We start from the raw sequence: 21,874 nt of genomic DNA on the forward strand, positions 1-21,874 counted from the left end.
GTCATCCAAGATATCCATGTCTTTCTTTCTTCAGTCGAAAAGAAATTAAGGTTTTTGAGGAAAACTCCATATATACACTCACCTAAAGGATTATTAGGAACACCTGTTCAATTTCTCATTAATGCAATTATCTAATCAACCAATCACATGGCAGTTGCTTCAATGCATTTAGGGGTGTGGTCCTGGTCAAGACAATCTCCTGAACTCCAAACTGAATGTCAGAATGGGAAAGAAAGGTGATTTAAGCAATTTTGAGCGTGGCATGGTTGTTGGTGCCAGACGGGCCAGTCTGAGTATTTCACAATCTGCTCAGTTACTGGGATTTTCACGCACAACCATTTCTAGGGTTTACAAAGAATGGTGTGAAAAGGGAAAAACATCTAGTATGCGGCAGTCCTGTGGGCGAAAATGCCTTGTTGATGCTAGAGGTCAGAGGAGAATGGGCCGACTGATTCAAGCTGATAGAAGAGCAACTTTGACTGAAATAACCACTCGTTACAACCGAGGTATGCAGCAAAGCATTTGTGAAGCCACAACACGCACAACCTTGAGGCGGATGGGCTACAACAGCAGAAGACCCCACCGGGTACCACTCATCTCCACTACAAATAGGAAAAAGAGGCTACAGTTTGCATGAGCTCACCAAAATTGGACCGTTGAAGACTGGAAAAATGTTGCCTGGTCTGATGAGTCTCGATTTCTGTTGAGACATTCAGATGGTCTGAGACAACAGAATGAGAACATGGATCTATCATGCCTTCTTACCACTGTGCAGGCTGGTGGTGGTGGTGTAATGGTGTGGGGGATGTTTTCTTGGCACACTTTAGGCCCCTTAGTGCCAATTGGGCATCGTTTAAATGCCACGGCCTACCTGAGCATTGTTTCTGACCATGTCCATCCCTTTATGACCACCATGTACTCATCCTCTGATGGCTACTTCCAGCAGGATAATGCACCATGTCACAAAGCTCGAATCATTTCAAATTGGTTTCTTGAACATGACAATGAGTTCACTGTACTAAAATGGCCCCCACAGTCACCAGATCTCAACCCAATAGAGCATCTTTGGGATGTGGTGGAACGGGAGCTTCGTGCCCTGGATGTGCATCCCACAAATCTCCATCAACTGCAAGATGCTATCCTATCAATATGGGCCAACATTTCTAAAGAATGCTTTCAGCACCTTGTTGAGTCAATGCCACGTAGAATTAAGGCAGTTCTGAAGGCGAAAGGGGGTCAAACACAGTATTAGTATGGTGTTCCTAATAATCCTTTAGGTGAGTATATATATATATTATATATATATATATATATATATATATATATATATATATATATATATATATATATATATATATATATATATATATATATGTATATAATTGTTTTTTTTTTTAGAAAATGACCGATCGTTTCGCGAGTTAAGACCCTTATTTCTCGACTGGGATCGTGTCGAGACTTTGAAGCTGCATTGAGACGGACATTTGAACCTTCTTTGAACATTGGAATAGTTGGTTGCCATTGAAGTCCATTCTGTGTAGAAAAATCCTGGAATGTTTTCCTCATAAACCTTAATTTCTTTTCGACTGAAGAAAGAAAGACATGGATATCTTGGATGACATCAGGGTGAGTAAATTATCAGCAAATTTTTTTTTGGAAAGTGAACTAATCCTTTAAGATTAAACTTTGAGTGTACTGAACTTGATCTGTCTTCGTCTTCCTGCCTGAAGCACAATGTGACACCTATAGCCTAGGATTCCCGTGAATCGCTTGTGCCATGTTCTACTATGACGATCTGTGCCCGCAAGGTAATTTAAGAACTCATTAAAACGCCACTGCACTGCTTTAAACAGTGATGGAGAGAGAATAGGAACAAAACAGTGGAAGCCAAGAGCGTTTGTAGGTCTAGGACAATTTAATTATTACTCGTGCGTATGTCTACTTTTAGAATCACTCTCCTCCCTCACAACGTCTAGACACTCTGCCTGAAATCGTCTCTTTTTATACTTTCATACATGGCTTCCCACTCATGTTGTTCTTGGCCACATAGTCACTCCTTTTGTGAACCATAGAATGAAATAACGAAAACAGAAACATACAGTCAGCCTGCTTTTTCCAAAGTTTATTGAGGAGAAGTATTAGTGCCCTCACAATAGCACGTTTTGTTTAAGAATTGTGACCGGGACATGTCAAATAATCAATGTTGTTTAAACGGACTTAAGTTATGCTGTTCTGCAGGTGTTGGCCAAATAATTGCATTAAAATAAAAATTGTCACTTTGATTGAAGACAAGCTTGTTTTCATTTGCAGTTTTACATTCGATATTTTAATTAAGATAAGTTTAGGAGCGTGATGTGTGTTGGTGAAAGACGTCTCTGGTGCGTGGGAAACTTTGGCTCCGTGTCTCAGAAAGACAGAAATGTAAACAGTGTCGGCCACTTCCTCTGTCAGTTCGGCCCTCCTGCTTATGTCTGATAAATAGGACTGCTCTTGTTCTTGTTAAGGGAGGTATAACACAGATGTTTTTATCATGATTTGCAGTCTTGCTATAAACAAAGTGTCATTTTGTATACGAATGACACCAGAGACCTGAAGCCACATTAACCGCGCTCTTAATGGGGTGATATTGAAATGTGTCTTTGAAATCTTTTGTGAGTGTGTGTGGGGAACAAGCCTGTGGTCTCACACTGGGACTACTGATGCTTCTGCCACTTACAAAAAAGTATCATGATGTTGTTTATATGTAGGTATTAACACGTAACATTTACAGGTAAAAAAAAGTACATTTGGATAGATGCTGAAACGTACAATATGGATGTATTGCCAACATTTCATGTTGCCAACATATCATGCTAAATCCACTTTTTTAGCCCTTAAATGCATTTTGTTGTATATTTGGAGTGTTTAGAAGTACAGAAAAGTTGAAATTATTCTCTTCAGCTGCTTCGTTGATATCTTTATATTCAGTTTTGGCCTTATTTTTCAACCTGTTCCGATTTTTCTGTTATCTATGACGTTTTGTGAACTATTACGTCACAGTATTTGCAGCAGAACTGCCAAATAAGGACATTGACTTCCAGCCCAACACTTCCAGCAATCCGCCAGTTTTATTTCTCGCTGCACTTTTGTAGTCCAAGCTAAAAGATGCAGAAGTTACGAGAGGGTAAGTTAAAATGTTCGGTTGTTGGATGTAGTAACCCACACGCTTCATTACCCCGTCTAATGTAGATGAACTGCCGCGCTTGTGACAGGCATGTTTAAAGGGTTAGTTCACCCAAAAATGAAAATTCTGTCAGTAATTACTCACCCTCATGTTGTTCCAACCGCGTAAGACCTTCGTTCATCTTCGGAACACAAATTAAGATATTTTTGATTAAATCTGAGAGCTGGATCACTCCTCCACTTCTCTCTGGGCCTCGTAGTGTTTTTGCGCTGCGCGTCTGTGTTGTACGTCAACACGCATCACACACATCACCAGCTTCGGCCAATTGTGAGCCTACGTGATGACGTGTAACACGGACGCGCTACGCAAAAACACTACGTGAACCAACTAGAGGCCCAGAGAGAAGGAAATGAATAGTGGAATAAAGTCGTTATTTTTGTTTGTTTTTGCGCACAAAAAGTATTCTCGTCGCTTGATATACTTAAGATTAAGCCACTGTAGTCACTTGGACTATATTAACGATCTCTTTAATAACTTTTCTGGGCCAGCAAGTTTCGGTCACCTAGCAGCCTATGGAGAAGTGATCCAGCTCTCAGATTTAATCAAAAATATCTTAATTTATGTTCCGAAGATGAACGAAGGTCTTACGCGGTTGGAACAACATGAGGGTGAGTAATTACTGACAGAATTTTCATTTTTGGGTGAACTAACCCTTTAACTGAAAGAACGAGCAGAGAGAGAGAGACCCGGTCGCGCGCACGCACTCTCTCTCTCTCTTCGGAGCCAGGCGAAAATGTAAACAAGACACCGTCTCCAAACTAGACGCTGTCTTGCTCTCTCTCCCTCGCACATATTAATCAAAATAAATCGACACGGTGGTAAAAGGTCGGAAGACCAAAGTTTCATGTGTAAATACAGTAACACACCATTGCGATACATCCATATGAAGACGTTGTTCTGCAGGTTCGTCGTCTTCATTTTCATCTCTCTCCGGCTCCGACTCTGGCTCGAACATGTAAGGCTGGCTGGACAAGTCTTCCGTTGTTGACATTTTGTTAATAACGTGTGAATAAAACGTTTCTGTGCCGCTAGATAATCGTATCTCTGCTATCAAACTACAAAAATGGCCGAACGGGGTGGAGTTGAACCGAGTGTCACCTCTGCATCCTGGAGAGGGGGCGGGGTATGACGTGTCTCAATTGTATTTAAAGAGACCGCACCAAAACGAGTTGCTCTCAGACGCACATCAGAAAAGGGGTAGAAAAGGGGCCTGTGGAGCTATAATAATGAGGAATTCAGACCCAAGCATTGCAGTTCCGCTTTATATAGACTACAAATGTATGATTTATATGTAAAAAGGAACGATTTAAAAGCATGATATGTCTCCTTTAAACAAACTTTAGTATGAATTTACAGCTAAAAAGCGTTAAATATTTACAAATCTTTTACATCATAAAGATACCTGTATAATTCAGATAATGCCTATTCTTGATAATCCAATTAATTAAAAAATAAAAGATACAGTTCATCAACTTTTATGTTTTTCTTGTATCGGTTGGAATTTGTTGGACGCAAACCAAAAGACCGGATTATTTATAACAAATGAATGTCTAGCAACTGATTCTTCACATCATTCATCACTTGAATTAGAAACAACAAACAGACCCATACAGACTTAAAGGGATAGTTCACCCAAAAATGAAAATTCCAAACCTGTATAAATGAATACAAAAGAAGATATTTTGAAGAAAAGTTGATGAGTCCCATTAACATACTATGGAAGTCAATGGGACCCATCAACTCTTCTTCAAAACACTGTAAAAAGTGAACAGTTGATCAACTTTAAAAAATTACTTCAATTGGTAGCACCTAAAGAAATTAAGTTTTCTCAACTTAAATTATCACGTTTTTCACGATAAAACGTGATAATTTAAGTTGAGAAAACTTAATTTCTTTAGGTGTTACCAATTGAAGTAATTGTTTTAAGTTGATCCAACTATTCACTTTTTACAGTGAATATCATCTTTTGTTCAGCAGAAGACAGAAATTCATACAGGTTTGGAACTTGAGGGTGAGTAAATTATGACAGAATTTTCATTTTTAGGTGAACTATCTCTTTAAAATATAGCCTAAATATACTGTTATAAATGGTAAAGCAGAATCTTTCCTGATTTTGACCCCTGCACAGGTATATACATCATGCCGGCCAGCTCTACGCCATCTTGTTTTCTGTCCCAAAATGAAGCGTGAGACAGAAGCTTGATGTCCATGTGTGGGTCCAGGGAGGGTTTGCAAGGCTGTGACTCATGCACACATGTTCTGGTGCTCACCTCCGGTCTCCTGCTATTTGGATTGATGAGGTGTCAGTGTTTATGTTGAAATGTCAATGTCAAGGAGGCACACATGGCACTTTTAACTCGTGCATTGGGACTTTGCCTCATGAGCTCTCACAACCCACAATCCACCCACTCCGAGTGTCAAAGGCATTTATATGTCTTTAGACGTGCGTGTACTCGCACATTTACACACATACGTTATTATAATGGAAAGAACACATATCCATGACCAGCGAATGTCCGCAGATATTCACATGTTAAGCTGCTATCAGACATCGCCCTTTCCATAATTAGAAGGTTGGAGAGTTAATTAGCATGCAGTGTTTGTCTTGGAGTTCAGACAGCATTTGGAGCAAATGGAGGCTTTTGGGACAGTGTTTTTCCAGAGGCTGTTGCGTTTGATCTTAAAAATACACCAGCCGAGAAGAGAAATAAGCAATATCTGAGGTGATGCAAAATTCCAATCGTACTGTAAATGCAGCCTTGAAAAAGCATATACTGACATTTAACTTAAAATGAGTTGTGCCTTGGATGGGGAAGTCATTATGCAGCTTATACAGTTCGCTTATATAATATCTTTAAGATATCCAGAGGATGGTGTGTGTGGGTTTTCTTATATAGTTTGGGGAGAATTGTCTCTGTAAGCAAGCTAAATCTGAGGGGATGTCTTAAAGGTATAGTTCACCATAAATGAAAATTCAATAATTTATCCTTATATCGTTACAAATGAAGAGTTCAGATGCAAAAGCCTCTAAGTGCCATCTGAAATTTTCTTCTAGAATGATAGTTTTTATAAAGCTTGTATATTTAAGTTAAGTAATTTCACTTAAATGACAATTAATAGGTCATTTGCATTGCCATTTAAGTGAAATTACTGAACTTAAATATACAAGTTTGATAAAAATTATCATTCTAGAAGAAAATTTCAGATGGCACTTAGAGGCTTTTGCATCTGAACTCTTCAAATGTCTATGGGTTTTTTGTATCACATTCAATAAAAGCTGAATTGAATTTGTTTTAGGGCTGCACGATTTGGGGAAAATGTCATATTGCGATAATTGAGGTCAATATTGCGATTACGATTGCGATATGCGATATAATAAACAAATGGTTTCATGAGTCAACTTGTTTGGTTCTCAAGGAAAATAAATGCACACACAGATTAGTGATAATCAGCCTAAAGAAAAAAGTTCTTTAGTCAAGAGCAGTGAGTGTTTTTCTCTGTTCCCTTTGTTCTTTGATTAACTTTAGCGACAGATTTTTTTTTTTATTATTGCATTTTAACAAGAACAAAACATAATTTACATACAAGAGTACATATAACCATACATGTCAGGGGTAAAGAAAAATAATAATAAAAAATAAAAAAATAGAAAAATAAAAAAATAAAAAAGAATAACTTTAGCGACATTAGTGGCTACTGTACTGTCCCTTTAAGACCAGCCGCTGTCAGAGACGCGGATCTCACACGCGCCTCATTCTTTCACGAGTCATCACAACTCTTCATGTTCATCATAAGTAGGGCTGCACGATTTGGGGAAAATGTCATATTGCGATAATTGAGGTCAATATTGCGATTACGATTGCGATATGCGATATAATAAACAAATGGTTTCATGAGTCAACTTGTTTGGTTCTCAAGGAAAATAAATGCACACACAGATTAGTGATAATCAGCCTAAAGAAAAAAGTTCTTTAGTCAAGAGCAGTGAGTGTTTTTCTCTGTTCCCTTTGTTCTTTGATTAACTTTAGCGACAGATTTTTTTTTTTATTATTGCATTTTAACAAGAACAAAACATAATTTACATACAAGAGTACATATAACCATACATGTCAGGGGTAAAGAAAAATAATAATAAAAAATAAAAAAATAGAAAAATAAAAAAATAAAAAAGAATAACTTTAGCGACATTAGTGGCTACTGTACTGTCCCTTTAAGACCAGCCGCTGTCAGAGACGCGGATCTCACACGCGCCTCATTCTTTCACGAGTCATCACAACTCTTCATGTTCATCATAAGACTACTCTTATGTTATGAAGACACTCGACAAAAAGACATTTTTGCATAATTGTGTGTGTTATTGTTCGTTCAAGCTCGAAAGAGAACTGTATTCTGTCATGCTGTTTTGTGCCATAGGTTTTGTGCGCACGCACGATATTAGCGCGAGTCTTTCTGTCTGTCACAGTCAGGACATTCACAGGCAGCGCGTTCATTTTGGCATACATGTGTGTTGAACGTTCTACCGCGAAAGAGAACTTGATACTGGCGCGCGTCTATCTGTGTGTCAGGAGGACATTCACAGGCAGCTCGTTCTTTTATGTCTTATCGCGCATGAATGGTTTAAAAGCATTTGCATTAATAAGTGCGTTAACAGCGCTAATTTGTTTATTTAATATAAAATCGCAGCATTTTGCGTCATATAATCGCGTAGGCTTGACATCGCGATTGCGATTGCGATACGATTAATCGTGCAGCACTAATTTGTTTTATAATTGACAAATTTTGCAACATCGACACTGTTATTGAACTGAACTGAATCAACACTGAACAGACTTGAGCTGAATAATGACACTATTGTCTTCTGCAGTATTGCTTACAGCTGAATTGAACTGGTTTCATGATTGATGAACTTTACACATTTATTGAACTGAACAGAATCAACACTGAACTGAATAATGACACTATTGTTATTTTAGAGCTGCTTTACAGCAGAATTAGAATTAGTTTCCGGTATTTCTGTGAAGCTCGTTTGTATCTGTATTGTATAAACCGCTATATAGTATATATAAATAAATGATAATTTTGGGGTGAACTATCCCTTTAATAAGAAAAATGGTTCACAAATATAGAAAGTAATGTTTTTAATAAGAAGACTTTATGTTAGTGGTTTACTCTCTAATTATAATTAGCTTTGTATATAAACAATAGAAGTCTGATATGCAGTCATTAGATAAATAAATGTGTGTGCGGTGGGGAATGTGAGTTAGAGGTCAGGGTGTGTGCTGCGTGTGGAGTGTGTATATGCACTAATGCCATCATCCCATGAAATCACTGTTGCATGCTCCTCATTTACTCTGCCAAAAACTGAGGTCAGAGTGGCCTCCTCCTGTTTAAGGTGGATGAACAGAACATCAGCTGGAGGCTTCTGGTATTAGAGCTTGACAATCTTACCATTATTTGTGTCGTTTCTCCACTTCGAGTATCTAAATAGGCAGTATACGAAACATGATAGTTTGGGGTCTGTAGATATTTTTTTAAAGAAGTATCTAATGCTCACAAAGGTTGCATTTATTTGATCCAACATTAAAAACATTGTGAAATATTTCAATTAAAAGCACTACTTACAATATATTCAAATAGAAAAAGGAAATTCTGGGGCCACCATTTTCAACTAAAAACAGATAACTTTGTATGCGTTTTGGCCGTTCTTTTACCCGACAACGGCCTGAAAACGCAAGCTTTTGAAATTGGGTTTCAACCCTACCGTTATCAGCTCTATGTAAACAACAAAAACTCAAATTTGTGAAAACGGTGACGTTATTTGCATGTGTATTTTGTGTTCAGTCTATAAGCGCATAGTGTTTCTTTACAAAGTGACGTTGCCAACTACTGGCCTGGCAGCAGAATATAACATTTTAGGAGGAGATCATTTTGCCAACATTGTCGTCTGTATGCAAAAAACGTTTTTAGTACATCGTTGTCATGTAAACATATCCTTATTCCGGTGATTCAAAGCTAAATTTTCTACGTGCTCCTTTAGAAATCATTCTAATGTGTTGATTTGCTGCTCATTTCTATTTCATTGCTGCTTAAAAATGTTGTGGAAAACATGTTAGTGTTTCTATTTAGTGGTGTTTGCTAAGGCATGCATGACTATTACTATTGCTCATGCTTGCCTAACATACCCCTAACCATATGTTTTTTAACCCATCCTGCACCATGTGCACTACAGACGTGAATGATTCTTCATGTAGTGTCTCTGGTTAAAGCATGCTGTTTCTTTTCTAATCCATCACCCAGGAAACATTAAAATTACATTGAATGAGGAACCCAAATCATATAGTCAGATACCAGAATATCATACAGATATAGTATTGAGGATGGACTTTTCTTTTTTTTTTACTTGGTCTGTAAGCAACACACTAGCATCGTGGCGGCAAGTTTTTTAATCACTAATTTTATTCAGAAAATGTAAAGAATTAGTTGTCTGCTAACCTGTGGATGAGGAAGACAATTGTACAAATAAATTAATTGTATTTAATATAATATATAAGCATTTTGCAGTTTGATAAATTCATGAAATGTTAAATATAATGAACACGATACAAAAGCAGCTCTAGTCATTTTGTGCCACGTGGCAAGGGGGCTGTAAAGCGTTTTTGTGTGTGTGTGTTGGAGATGAGCTCTAGCATGTGAGCATTTAAACACACCTTCAAACACCCAAAGCCCATTATATGAGCACCATTCCCAACCTTTCCCTCCTGCTGTGGACTACTGGCCCTTTGGAGGGTTAAAGGTTTGCAGGAGACCGGAAAGCAGGCATAAAATACCGTCAGGTCTCGCTGTAATTTATTATTCCTAAGAGCCTCACGTCCAGTAAAACATCCTTCCTCAGTGACAGCACACCTTTACGACACCATTATCTCTGCTTAGCAGCTAAACATACATTATCGCAATCAGCGTTGCTTAGCTAGTGCATTAAACAATTAAATTCAAATGACTTACTAGTCAGGCCTTGTTTGATAAGAGAACTTTTTATTTATTTTTTTTGGAAGCAGGCATTTTATACTTTCTGTACGCACTGCTCTTTCATTCATAAGAGTCTCTGTATAGCTGAGTTGCAGGTCTGGTTTTATAACACGTCTCATTTAGGTTAGTGTTACGTAATACCAGAATATGACCGATTTAGAACTATAGAATGTTTTCCCCTCTAACCCAGAATGCATTCGCTACATCATTTTCTTAATGAGTTGCTTAGATAGTTGCTGCATTGCTTCAGTTTCTCTTTTGAGAACCGCATTGTATTTGTGCAAGACCATTCTCTCATGTCATTTAACTCTGAACGGCAACAGGCGTTAACATGCATGCTTTCTTAGAAGGCTTCACCTCCTGAGTTTTTAATGCTGGTCAGTTTTACAAACATTTTCTTTTTTAATTTTAGTGAAGCCAAGCTTAAACGTAACTTTGACGAATCTTTTGAAGGTGGGTGTGACGACTCTAGCATACTTTAAGCACAGTGCTCTGTTCAAAGGTGCATATCTGAATAAACACAAACTCTATTGTGGCTGCTTGTTTAGTTCAGTAGGTTTAGGTCGACTTTTAGTTCGACTTGTCTCCATGATAAGGCTTCATTCGAGACTGTGCATTTAAATTCCCTATATGCATATCCTTTATCCCAGATCAGATGCGTTCACATGGACACTTTGTGTTAGAAGCTGGAAAAAGTGAAGTCGGTGAGCCCTAGGGGCTGGTACAGGGCCTCATTAAGTTGTTCTGTGTTCATGTGTGGGTGGCTGTGTTGTCAGGAATTAATGTATGTTGTTGGCAATGATTTTGAAAGAGATAGGTGGTAACCGCTTGGGTTTTAATGCCTATTATGTTTAAGGAACAGTTAGGCTACCACACTGCAAAAAAAGATTTTCTTCCTCAGTATTTTTGGTTTCTAATATTAATATAAGCATTCTTAAATCAAGATGCATTTACTTGAAATGGCGAAAGATATCAAGTCTTGTTTTCTGAAAAATTGATCAAAATGTGTCAAAAATCACATTTATGCTTTAAACAAGAACAGTTATCTGCCAGTGGGGTCAGAAAAATGAACTTAATTCAAGGAGAAACCAAAATAATTGGCAGATATTTTTTCTTGTTTTTAAGCACAAACTCACTTAAGTTTGATGCATTTTTCAGAAAACAAAACTTAAGATACAAGTCATTTTTCTTCAAACCTTTCTTGAGTTAATGGAAAACAAAACTACTAAGAAAGTTGTAGTGCACTTCCATGGTATCCATTTCTCATTAGTCAGCCAGTGGGTTTGATAAACTTAATTTGAACTCTTTTAATTGTTCACAATGATGCCATATCAATGTGTTTCACTTTTGTTAAAGATGATTGCATCACCAAGTCACACCTGTATTTTGTCTATTGGCTGAATTCCTTATAAGGTTACATTTCAGGAGACACATTTCCAAGAGCTGTCAATGGTACAATGGTGTTGTGATGTACACCCAGTGAATCACAGCCGTATATGTCCTTATTGTGAAAACTCACCTTGTATTTCATAGTAGTTAGTACACAACCAACCCCGGTCGTTTCCCTCCGGGCAGCACATCTGAAATCTTTATTAGCAGTATGTATGGGTCTTTATGTTTCTCCAGTGTGTCCCTGAGGCCCTCCGGAACAGGAAACCCGGAGAGCAAGAGTGACTCCCTCATCCGTCAGCTCTCACGTTACTCAAACTGATTGCTGAATTAATGAAGCGTGATCTCGACTTCTAAAGACGACTGCAGGAAACACAGCAAAAACCTGGAATCTTCATCGCCCCCATGCCAGGATGCTGGATGTTAACCGTTTCAACATAAACCTGTGGTTTGCTGATAAATGAAAGCAAAATTACTCCAGTATTCTGACTCATGTTCTGACACATTGATGCTCGCGTGGATGACATGGGTTTGAATCTGGCAAGTAAAATGATTGTCCTGTGCTCTTCTCTCTTCTCTTTCTGTATATATATATATATATATATATATATATATATATATATATATATATATATATGAATATACAATTTATATGCAGTATACAGTATATGATTTAATGTTGAGATCTATTGATGTAAGATATTTTTTAAGAAATAGGATGCATTAAATTGATCAAAAGTGACAGTAAATACATTTATAATGTTATTCTATTTCAAAGAAATGCTGTTCTTTTGAACTTTCTGTTTGTCTGGGGAAAAAAAATATCACTGTTTGCAGCAAAAACTTCAACATTTATAATTATCAGAAATGTTTCTTGAGCATCAAATCATCATATTAGAATCATTTCTGAAGGATCATGTGACACTGAAGACTGGAGTAATGATGATCACAGGAATAAATACAAATTTTAAATGTATTCTCATAGAGAACAGCTATTTTAAATGGTAATAATATTTCGCTGTTTTTTTAATCAAATTAATGCAGCCTTTGTGAACAAAAGAGACTTATAAAATAAACTAGATTTGTTTACCTCTGTGTTGCAATTTCTTCATCTGCCATGATCTCTTAGAAAAAAGTTCTACACACACACACAATGTTGGTTGTTATGTATGTTTTGTCAGCCTTGGTTTTTGTTGTATCTGTCACCTGTTACTAGTATTTGTTTGCATAATAAAAACATAAAATAAAAAAAGGTTATCATAGTAATCATTTGTCTATTCCAAAAATTTCCAAAGTATACATTTTGTGTTAATTCAATACGCTTTAAAACTAAAACTAATGTGTAAAATATATTTAAACCTGAATTGAATATCTAAATATGTAACGATAGGATTTAAGCACTGAATCAATCATCCAAAAACTCCCACTGTTGGATTTCATTTTTGCCTTTTGCCACAAAACACTGTTGTCGTGCAAATGAATGGCCAGAACACATTAAAAGTTTTCTGTTTTCAGTTCAAACTGTGTTGTGTAAGCGGCCCCAAAGTTAATAACTAATGATCTTTGCAATGGAAGTGAATCAATCAAAACAATAAGTTGCTGTAAAGCCAAAACAATCTCTGTTACTTTAATTTCCTATTATCACGGTAAAGCTGCTTTGAAACAATCTATATTGTTAAAAGCGCTGTATAAATGAAGGTAACTTGATTTGACTTGACTTAGCAAGCACCACTAATTAAAAGCTTAATAGTGTTCCTTCTTTGTTTTTTATTTGGCCGTAAAACAGGGATAAAGGAGACTGACTTGTGTCGGGACATTCCTGATTAGACCGCAGTTGCTGGATTATAGTCTTTTTCTCTATGACTCTGTCTGATGTGGAGACACCGTCAACCAACAGGCATTTCCATCCTGCGAACCGTCTAAGAGAGACAGACAGAAGATGTGAGGAAACGTGGGAGGTGAGCCACATGTGAGACAGATGATCCTGCCACTGTGTCATTATCACAAAGAACGTCCTTAGGCAGGCCCGGAGTGGGTAATCGGGAGAATCGGGAGAATTCCCGGTGGGCCGCTTCACTTTTGGGCCACTTCACTTTTTTTTGCACATTTTAATGTCAGTTTAGTTACATTAGGCTACACCAGGGATGGGCAACTTCGGTCCTGGAGGGCCACTGTCCTACAAAGTTTAGCTCCAACCCTGAAAAAATCACCTGCCTGTAATTTTCTAGTAATCCTGAGGACCTTGATTAGCTTGTTCAGGTGTGTTTGATTAGGGTTGAAGCTAAACTCTGTAGGACAGTGGCCCTCCAGGACCGAAGTTGCCCATCCCTGGGCTACACACGTTCCGCATTCTGACAGCGCAGCACTCTGCATGGGTTGTACCATGTGAGGGAGTTCTCCCCTCCCATCCTATAGAGTTGGTTGGGTCCATAGCCCGTCTTTTCCAAAACGTTTTCTCAGGTAGGCTACCACGGCTGGGCCGGCCCTACCGTAACGGTACGCGTCAGGGCAGATGGATGGGAGGAAGAGGCCAGGAGGTCTGCTAAGCTTGTTTCCGCCACAGAATAAAACATTTTAAAAGATAATTGCGACTTTTTATCTCACAATTGTGAGTTTACATCTCGCAATACTGACTTTATTTCTCAGAATTGCGAGATGTAAGGTCAGAATTGCGTGAAATAAAGTCGCAATTGCGTGTTATTAAGTCAGAATTGCGAGATATAAAGTCAGAATTGCGTGAAATAAAGTCGCAATTGCGTGTTATTAAGTCAGAATTGCGAGATATAAAGTCAGAATTGCGTGAAATAAAGTCGCAATTGCGTGTTATTAAGTCAGAATTGCGATATATAGAGTCAGAATTGGATGATATAAAGTCGCAATTGTGTGTTATAAAGTCAGAATTGCGAGATATAAAGTCAGAATTGCGTGAAATAAAGTCGCAATTGTGTGTTATAAAGTCAGAATTGCGAGATATAAAGTCAGAATTGCGTGAAATAAAGTCGCAATTGCGTGTTATAAAGTCAGAATTGCGATATATAGAGTCAGAATTGGGTGATAAAGTCGCAATTGTGTGTTATAAAGTCAGAATTGCGAGATATAAAGTCAGAATTGTGTGAAATAAAGTCGCAATTGCTTCTTATAAAGTCAGAATTGCAAGATATAAATTCAGAACTGTGTGAAAAAATGTCGCAATTGCTTATAAAGTCAGAACTGCAAGATATAGAGTCAGAATTGTGTGATATAAAGTCGCAATTGCGTGTTATAAAGTCAGAATTGCGAAATATAAAGTCAGAATTGTGTGAAATAAAGTCGCAATTGCTTAAAGTCTAAGTGAATTATTATTTAACCTTTAGGCTACATTATTTGTTAACCCATGGTATTAATACAAACTACACAATAGTACGAGCTGAACTGTTGCTTCATTTATCCAATTTAGAAAAAGTGCTAATTTGGAATTCCACCATGGAAAAAGTGGGCCGGTCTTGGGCCTGAAACTCCCGGGCTGAAAAGTGGCCCCACTCCAGCCCTGTCCTTGGGTTTTTGAAATTGTCAAGGGAGATTCACTAAAGATGCCTAGCATCCACCTTAGAAGAGTTTTGCACCACTCAAATGTTCTTCAACCAATCTAAAACTATCTGTAAGTTGCAAATATGAAGCACTCTAACATTAGAAGCATGTCAAAGTGACAGAGCAAGAGCAAAGAAAGAAAAAGAGTAAGATAAATGAGACGGCTCACACTCTTTATGTCATAACACATGATGCTGCTGCCAGCAAGTCAGAAAGCAGTATTATCTGAACCGACCAAACACACCCTCGCATGAACAAGCACAGCTCCGCCCCTTTACTATTGATTCCTGACCTTTGCTTGAACGAGCGCAGCACTCGTCTGAAATGAAAAAACAAACAGACAGAACGAAACAAAACCCCCACGCTTTATCACTGAGCTGGACATCGATGTGTCTTAAAGATCATTTCCAGGAAGTCGGCCCTATTAATTGCTTGTGAGAAAATGATTAATTTTCGGCGTGGGTGGAAGAAAAGGTTGAGTAAGGATTCTGTAATCACTGTCTGTGTTGTAATATGAAAATGTGGAGGCACTTGAGTGTGTGTCTGAGTTGTGCATAAGCATGTCTGCCAGGCTAACGTCCTTACAATATTGACTAAACAAATTTGAATCAGACCGCATGGCGCTATCATCGTCATCATCATCATCGTAATCAAACATTTGTTATAGTTTGACTGTGTAAACCAGGCCACATGTTAGAGGCAGAGCTTGTCCAACATGTAAAGTTTATATATCCATTTACGCATAATCAATCAGATGTTTGCTCTCACTCAAATAAAACAAAGTTTTCCAGCTTCATAGTTAGTTCTTGCTTATGCTGCAATAGACAGTGTTAGGGAAAAGACTACATTTTTGTCATTTCTGGAGAAAATGCTTTTAATAAATGGTGTATGCCTGTGCAAAACTCATTGTCACTATCCTACACTCTCAGAAAAAAAGGTACAAAAGCTGTCACTGGGACAGTACCCTTCAAAAGGGTACTAATATATACCATTTAGGTACTAATATGTACACTTTTGGTACCAATATGTACCTTTATTAGTTGCCAGAGCAATGCTAATAATTAGATCCTATTAGATCTCTTGCGATTTTTACCGTATGGGAACTTATGTTTACCAATTAACATGTTTTTACCACAGCACTTTACAGTCTTTTACCATTAAAATTACAGTTATTTGTTTCAGTTTAGGGTGTTCTTGGTGGTTTCTAGGTGTTGTTTTGCCAGTAAACATCCAAAAGTAACTGTTTATTGCATTCTGGCTCAATTAAGTCCCTCCTTCAGTGTAAGTATATGGTTTTTTTTTCATCCATATACTTACTCCATATATATTCGGTTTTATCATCCATAAGATGAAATTCGTAAGATTACTTATCTCACCTCATCATGCCCACGTGATTTGAAGTATTTGAATAAGTCTGTACCACAAAAAGTTTAATACTTAGGGTTACTGTAGGTGTTGTAGGTCCTGACTTTTTTGGGATAATTAACTCTAAAACAGCGTGCATGATTTTTATCCATCTCACATGAGGAGCTCAATTCGTTGGCTTCTCTCCTTATCTTCAGGTTGAACTTTGATCCTGTCTTTGGGAATGTGCACAGTAATATTACATCAACAGGTGAAGGCCTTAACCTGGTAACCTCATGAATGATGATTCACCCCTGTCCCTCATGATGGCACACCCTTTCCAAGTGGAAATCCATGACAATATACCAGCATGTCACACGTGTGGTTTTGTAAAGAGAGGCCATCTCCACCAGATTTAATCAACAGGTGTAAAAATCTTCTGTACATATGGAGATGGTTTGAATTGGTGCTGTGTGTTGCTCTTTTAAATCTCAAGAGAATTGGATTCTCTTTAAATTATTTAATTTGTTGTTTAGGTGTTTCATTGGGAGAAATAGAGGCAAACAATAAGAGGAAATAGATATGAAATTAATGTGATCTCAGATTGTTTCATGAGAAAAAAATGAGATCACTGATTTAAGACTTGAAAAATCTGAGACTTTGACACATTGATCTCTTTTGAAACTCTAGAGGAGACACTTGAGATAAGTAAGGGTCTTTTTCTCGGAAGAAAAATGTGAGAAATGCTCTCCATTTCAGCTCATTGCTGTCAAGAAGATTTGTGAGAGATCTGATTTGTGATTTTTCTTTAATACGGGGAATTGAATCAGATTCAGATATCTGGAATAGAGAACAAACAGAAGCTTCTAGCTTCAAGCTACATTTTAGAGTCAGCATGTCATCAAAATCGACTCTTTATTGTCTTAACACACGGTTCTAGTATTTTTCATTGCATATTATTCAAAGGAAAACCACGATTGCAATCTTTCACCAGAATGTAGTGTCTCTGCTGCTCCAGTTCCAACTTCCTGGCATATTTTTCGAAATCTTTTTTTTTCTCTTCTCATTGAATAACTTGTTTCGCTCAGCAATTCATTTTTGCATTATGAGAGCAAAATTGTTGCCTTTAAGCTTAACCTTTTTTCACCTCGTTAAAAATACACAATGTAACTTTTGGTCCCTTTAGCGGTTAAAAAAACAAAAGTGCATGTATTGTGTTTAAGTTCTGTGTGACTATCGGGATGAATATGACCCTTCATAAAAGATAACGCTTTACAATGAACTTACAATGAGCAATTTATCTGTTCAATAAAATACCTTACTCACCTGTTGAGTAATAAAAATGTTATCTCTGCGTCGCTTTTACAACATTTCAAATTAGGGCTCCATAATATGTCTTTTTAGCATCGATATCACAATTTGCTCATCAGCATTACATCGCAGGATGTGCGATATCAAGTATAGCGATCGTAGTTGATTCGTGATCCATACGGAGCAGGTCCCACGGTTCGAAACGTGATTCAGGGGTTACTTTTTTTTTTTTTTTTTAGCATTCATTTATTTAATCAGGGACAGCACACATTAATAATACATAACAATATGTAAAATACGCAAGATTTAGCCAACACTGGCTGATTTTCATCCTTTGTCCCTCGGCAGGTAAATGCAAAGTTTAACCATCATAGAAGGAAAGTTTATCATTTTTTATATCACTTTTTTTTTTTAAATCACTGTAAGTTTAAACATTCAAGCGATTTTAAACCATTTGAGTGCAAGAAGACGCGAAAAAGTAGTAAATTCTGAACCCACGCGCTGAATTCCGTTCTCTTTCGTGTACTTGAACGAACACATGCATGCAAAACCATGTCAAAATGTCCGTTTATATTTTATTTTAATTATATGCGAATCGGTTTATTGGATCTGTGCATTCAGTCTTAAAGTAAGAGCAGCCTAATATACCCTCTAATTTTAATCATGCAACAAAATACAAAGAGAAAATCACTTTTGTAGCTTTAACAAAGATTACATTTATTTCATTTATACAGTGAAGACTATGCAATGTTATTTTGCATTTGATTATTAAATTTCTGTACCTGAATACTGTTTAGAATTACCTGAAAACATGCATAAATCACTGTTTTTCTATATAAATCACTTTGTTCTGTTGTGTTTATCTATGCTTGCAATTTTATGCAGATTCACTCCCAACAAAATCACCCCAATCATTCTAGAATGTTTTCTTTCTAAAATATATCTATTCAAGTCCTCTTGGTGAAATCGTTTTCATATTGCAATATATATCGCAGAAAAAACGAAATATTGCAATGTCAGTTTTTCCAATATTGTGCAGCCCTATTTCAAATCCCTATTTCAAATTCTCCATCTCCAAAAAGTAAAGCCGATGTTGATTCTTGTTTTATTACGAGCTCTTTTCTCCAGCAGACTCTCCTCTGTTCCCCGTTTGTTTAAAACAGGTGATTCTCTGGTTGATTCAGAGGTTGGAGATTTCACTGCTCCATGTCAACCTTTCTCGCCTTGTTGTGACAACTGACCTCTGACCTCTCATACCAGATACATGGCAAAGCAGCCGGAGTAACTATTTACTGATATGATGAGACACGCACAGGTGAGTGACGTATGTAATTTCCCGCCAAAACCATCCAGGCCGCTCTAAAATATAAACACTTTTAATAGGCTTACCATAGTGAACAGGGTAAGACAAAAACATGTTTTGGGAGAAGGATTGATGATGTATTGATTTTGTTAACTGAACAAAAAAAGTTACATAGTGTACCTTTAAGATGTAAACTGAAAAATAAAAATATCCATTTAAAGTTATTTTAAAGCCATGTTTGCCCTTGAATCCAGATCAGTATTCCTTATGCGTCTGATAGCCAACCTTACTGTGATTGTTATTGTTGAAACATTTCAAGCCGGTGTTCCTTCAAGCCTGGTTAAGTGACTCTTTCTACTCCAAAGGTGCATGGCTGCCTGACTTTATAAGGCACTTCCTATGTGTGCATACGATTACATCATATCAACAGTGGAGTGTGTGTTCGTGGTATATGTGTGTGTGTGTATGAGAAGCGGGAGTTGGGAGGGATCTGGCAACGGTTCATGGCCGTGTTTCTATCAACACAAGGCAATCTGAGCTCAGATCAGTTCAGTTCTGTCTACACACCTGATTGCAAAGCGAGGTGCATCGAGTGACACAGGAACAGTTGACTTTTATTCATGTGACAATGCATCCTGTAGGAAAGCAATTTCGGATGGACAAACTCTGACTTAGCTGGGTTAATGTATAGACAAATGCAAATACTTGAACAGCTTCTATTGCGTATAAATGCATACATGCAATGCTGTTACACGAACATTTGCATTGAATACACATGTGCACAAATTCACAATTCAATACAAACCATGTTGTTACGGACCCGTATACACTCACAAACTTAACAAGTGCACAGCCATCAATTCATGCATGCACGGTCAACATTCTGTGAATCACCACTAGCACAATGTCAAAAATCGACAGTACATTCGCTCTCCTGCTGGCCACAACTGGTCCGCTGGAATGTGTGGAATGTTCTTGAAATTATAAGGGGATTAAAGCGAGTCGGCTCATCCACGGCCAAATATCGGATGATAAGCCTGTTGGGTTTGGGGGGCCAAGGCCAGACACGGAGATTTGCAACTGTGTAACAAGCACATTTTGTTCCTGCCGCATTCCTGCCTCTCGGCTCTGTTTGTTTAGCACTTTGAGGTTTTTTTTGTGCGGCATTGTGTTTGACCGTATGCAAAGCTTCACTCTCAGTATACAAGGTAAAGTAATGAGCTGCCAGATTTTATTTAACACTTTTAAAATATTAGTTGTATTTAGTGGTGAGTTCATACAGACTAAACCAATGCAGCTTGTTAGACTAAAAAGTTATAAAAAAAAAACATGAAAACATAAACCATGTTTGTCCTAATTTTAGCTTGTATTTAATGTATTCTGGGTTGCATGTTCTCTTATCTCAAGAAGTTTTCATGGTTTTTGATGATGAGGGAATGTCACTCATCTTGTCCAAGTTGGCCTGGATATTTGAACTGAATTTGTACCAGGGTTATTATTGTTATGTAAAACATTTCTGTTAATTAAAATAAAGCTGAAATAAAACTTAAATAAATATAAGTTGAAAACTTAAACTAAATGAAAATAAGAAACATTACCTTGGCAATAAAACTGAAATAAGTTGAAGCATTAAAATTATTAACTGTAAATAAACAAAAACTATAACTGAGGGGCCGTTTACACGACACTGTTTTCAACCAAAAATGGAAATTTGTATGTGTTTTGGCTGCTCGTTTACACGACAACAGCGTTTTGAGGGCCTGAAAATGCAAAACTTTTGAAAATGGGATTCAAAGTACATGTTTTTGGAAACGATACCTTTATTGTCTCTGTGTAAACTAAAAAAAAACGTGCATTTGTGAAAACGATGACGTTATGCACATGTGTTTTATGTGTTTAGTCTATAGGCGTGATGTGTTTCTTTACAAAGTGACATTGCCAACTACTGGCCTGGCAGAAGAATACAGTTTTTATTTTTTTTATTTCGTGGATCCATGTGAACGAGATCGTTTTGACAGCATTGTCTTTTGTACGCGAAAAAACTGTGTGTGTGTGTGGTTATTAAATTATATTTATAAAAATTATAATAAAATGACATGAGCACATGATTAAGTTATGCAAAATAATGAAATACTAACATGAAAACTAAAATTATAAAAATGAAAGCTAAGTAATAAAACAAAAATAACACTAATTTTGCATCCAACTGCAGTAGTTTTTTATTGGACACAGCTTTTGACTTCAACAACAAAAGGTATGAGAACTGTTTTTCCAAGTTGACAAGGCTGTAACATTTCATCTTACTCTTCATCTCACGTCCACATGGGCATCTGGATAAGACTGAATCAGATGTGTATTATATGATATACAACAGCTGTTATCTACACCACAGACCATAATGAAGAGACATCACCAATATCCATCTAGCCTGCAGACAATACGGGCTCCATCTCGACAGCCAAGTAAATATAATGCAGCAGTAAAACATCGCAGTGTTTGCTGTATGTTCTTTCTTATCAGCAATGGAGCCAGCTTTATGTCTGTCTCAATGTCTGTGTGGATTCACCGGGCCGTGATGCCTTCATTTCTTCATTCTGTGCATTATATGCCTCTCTTTGCACGTCTCACTGAGGTTCTTTAGCCTTGTATGGTCTTTTCTGTCTGTTCAAATAAGTCTTCTTGACTCCAGGGACTCTGGACTGTCATGTCAT

The sequence above is a fragment of the Squalius cephalus genome (genome assembly GCF_949319135.1).
Source record: "Squalius cephalus genome assembly, chromosome: 22".
NCBI lineage: Eukaryota > Metazoa > Chordata > Actinopteri > Cypriniformes > Leuciscidae > Squalius > Squalius cephalus.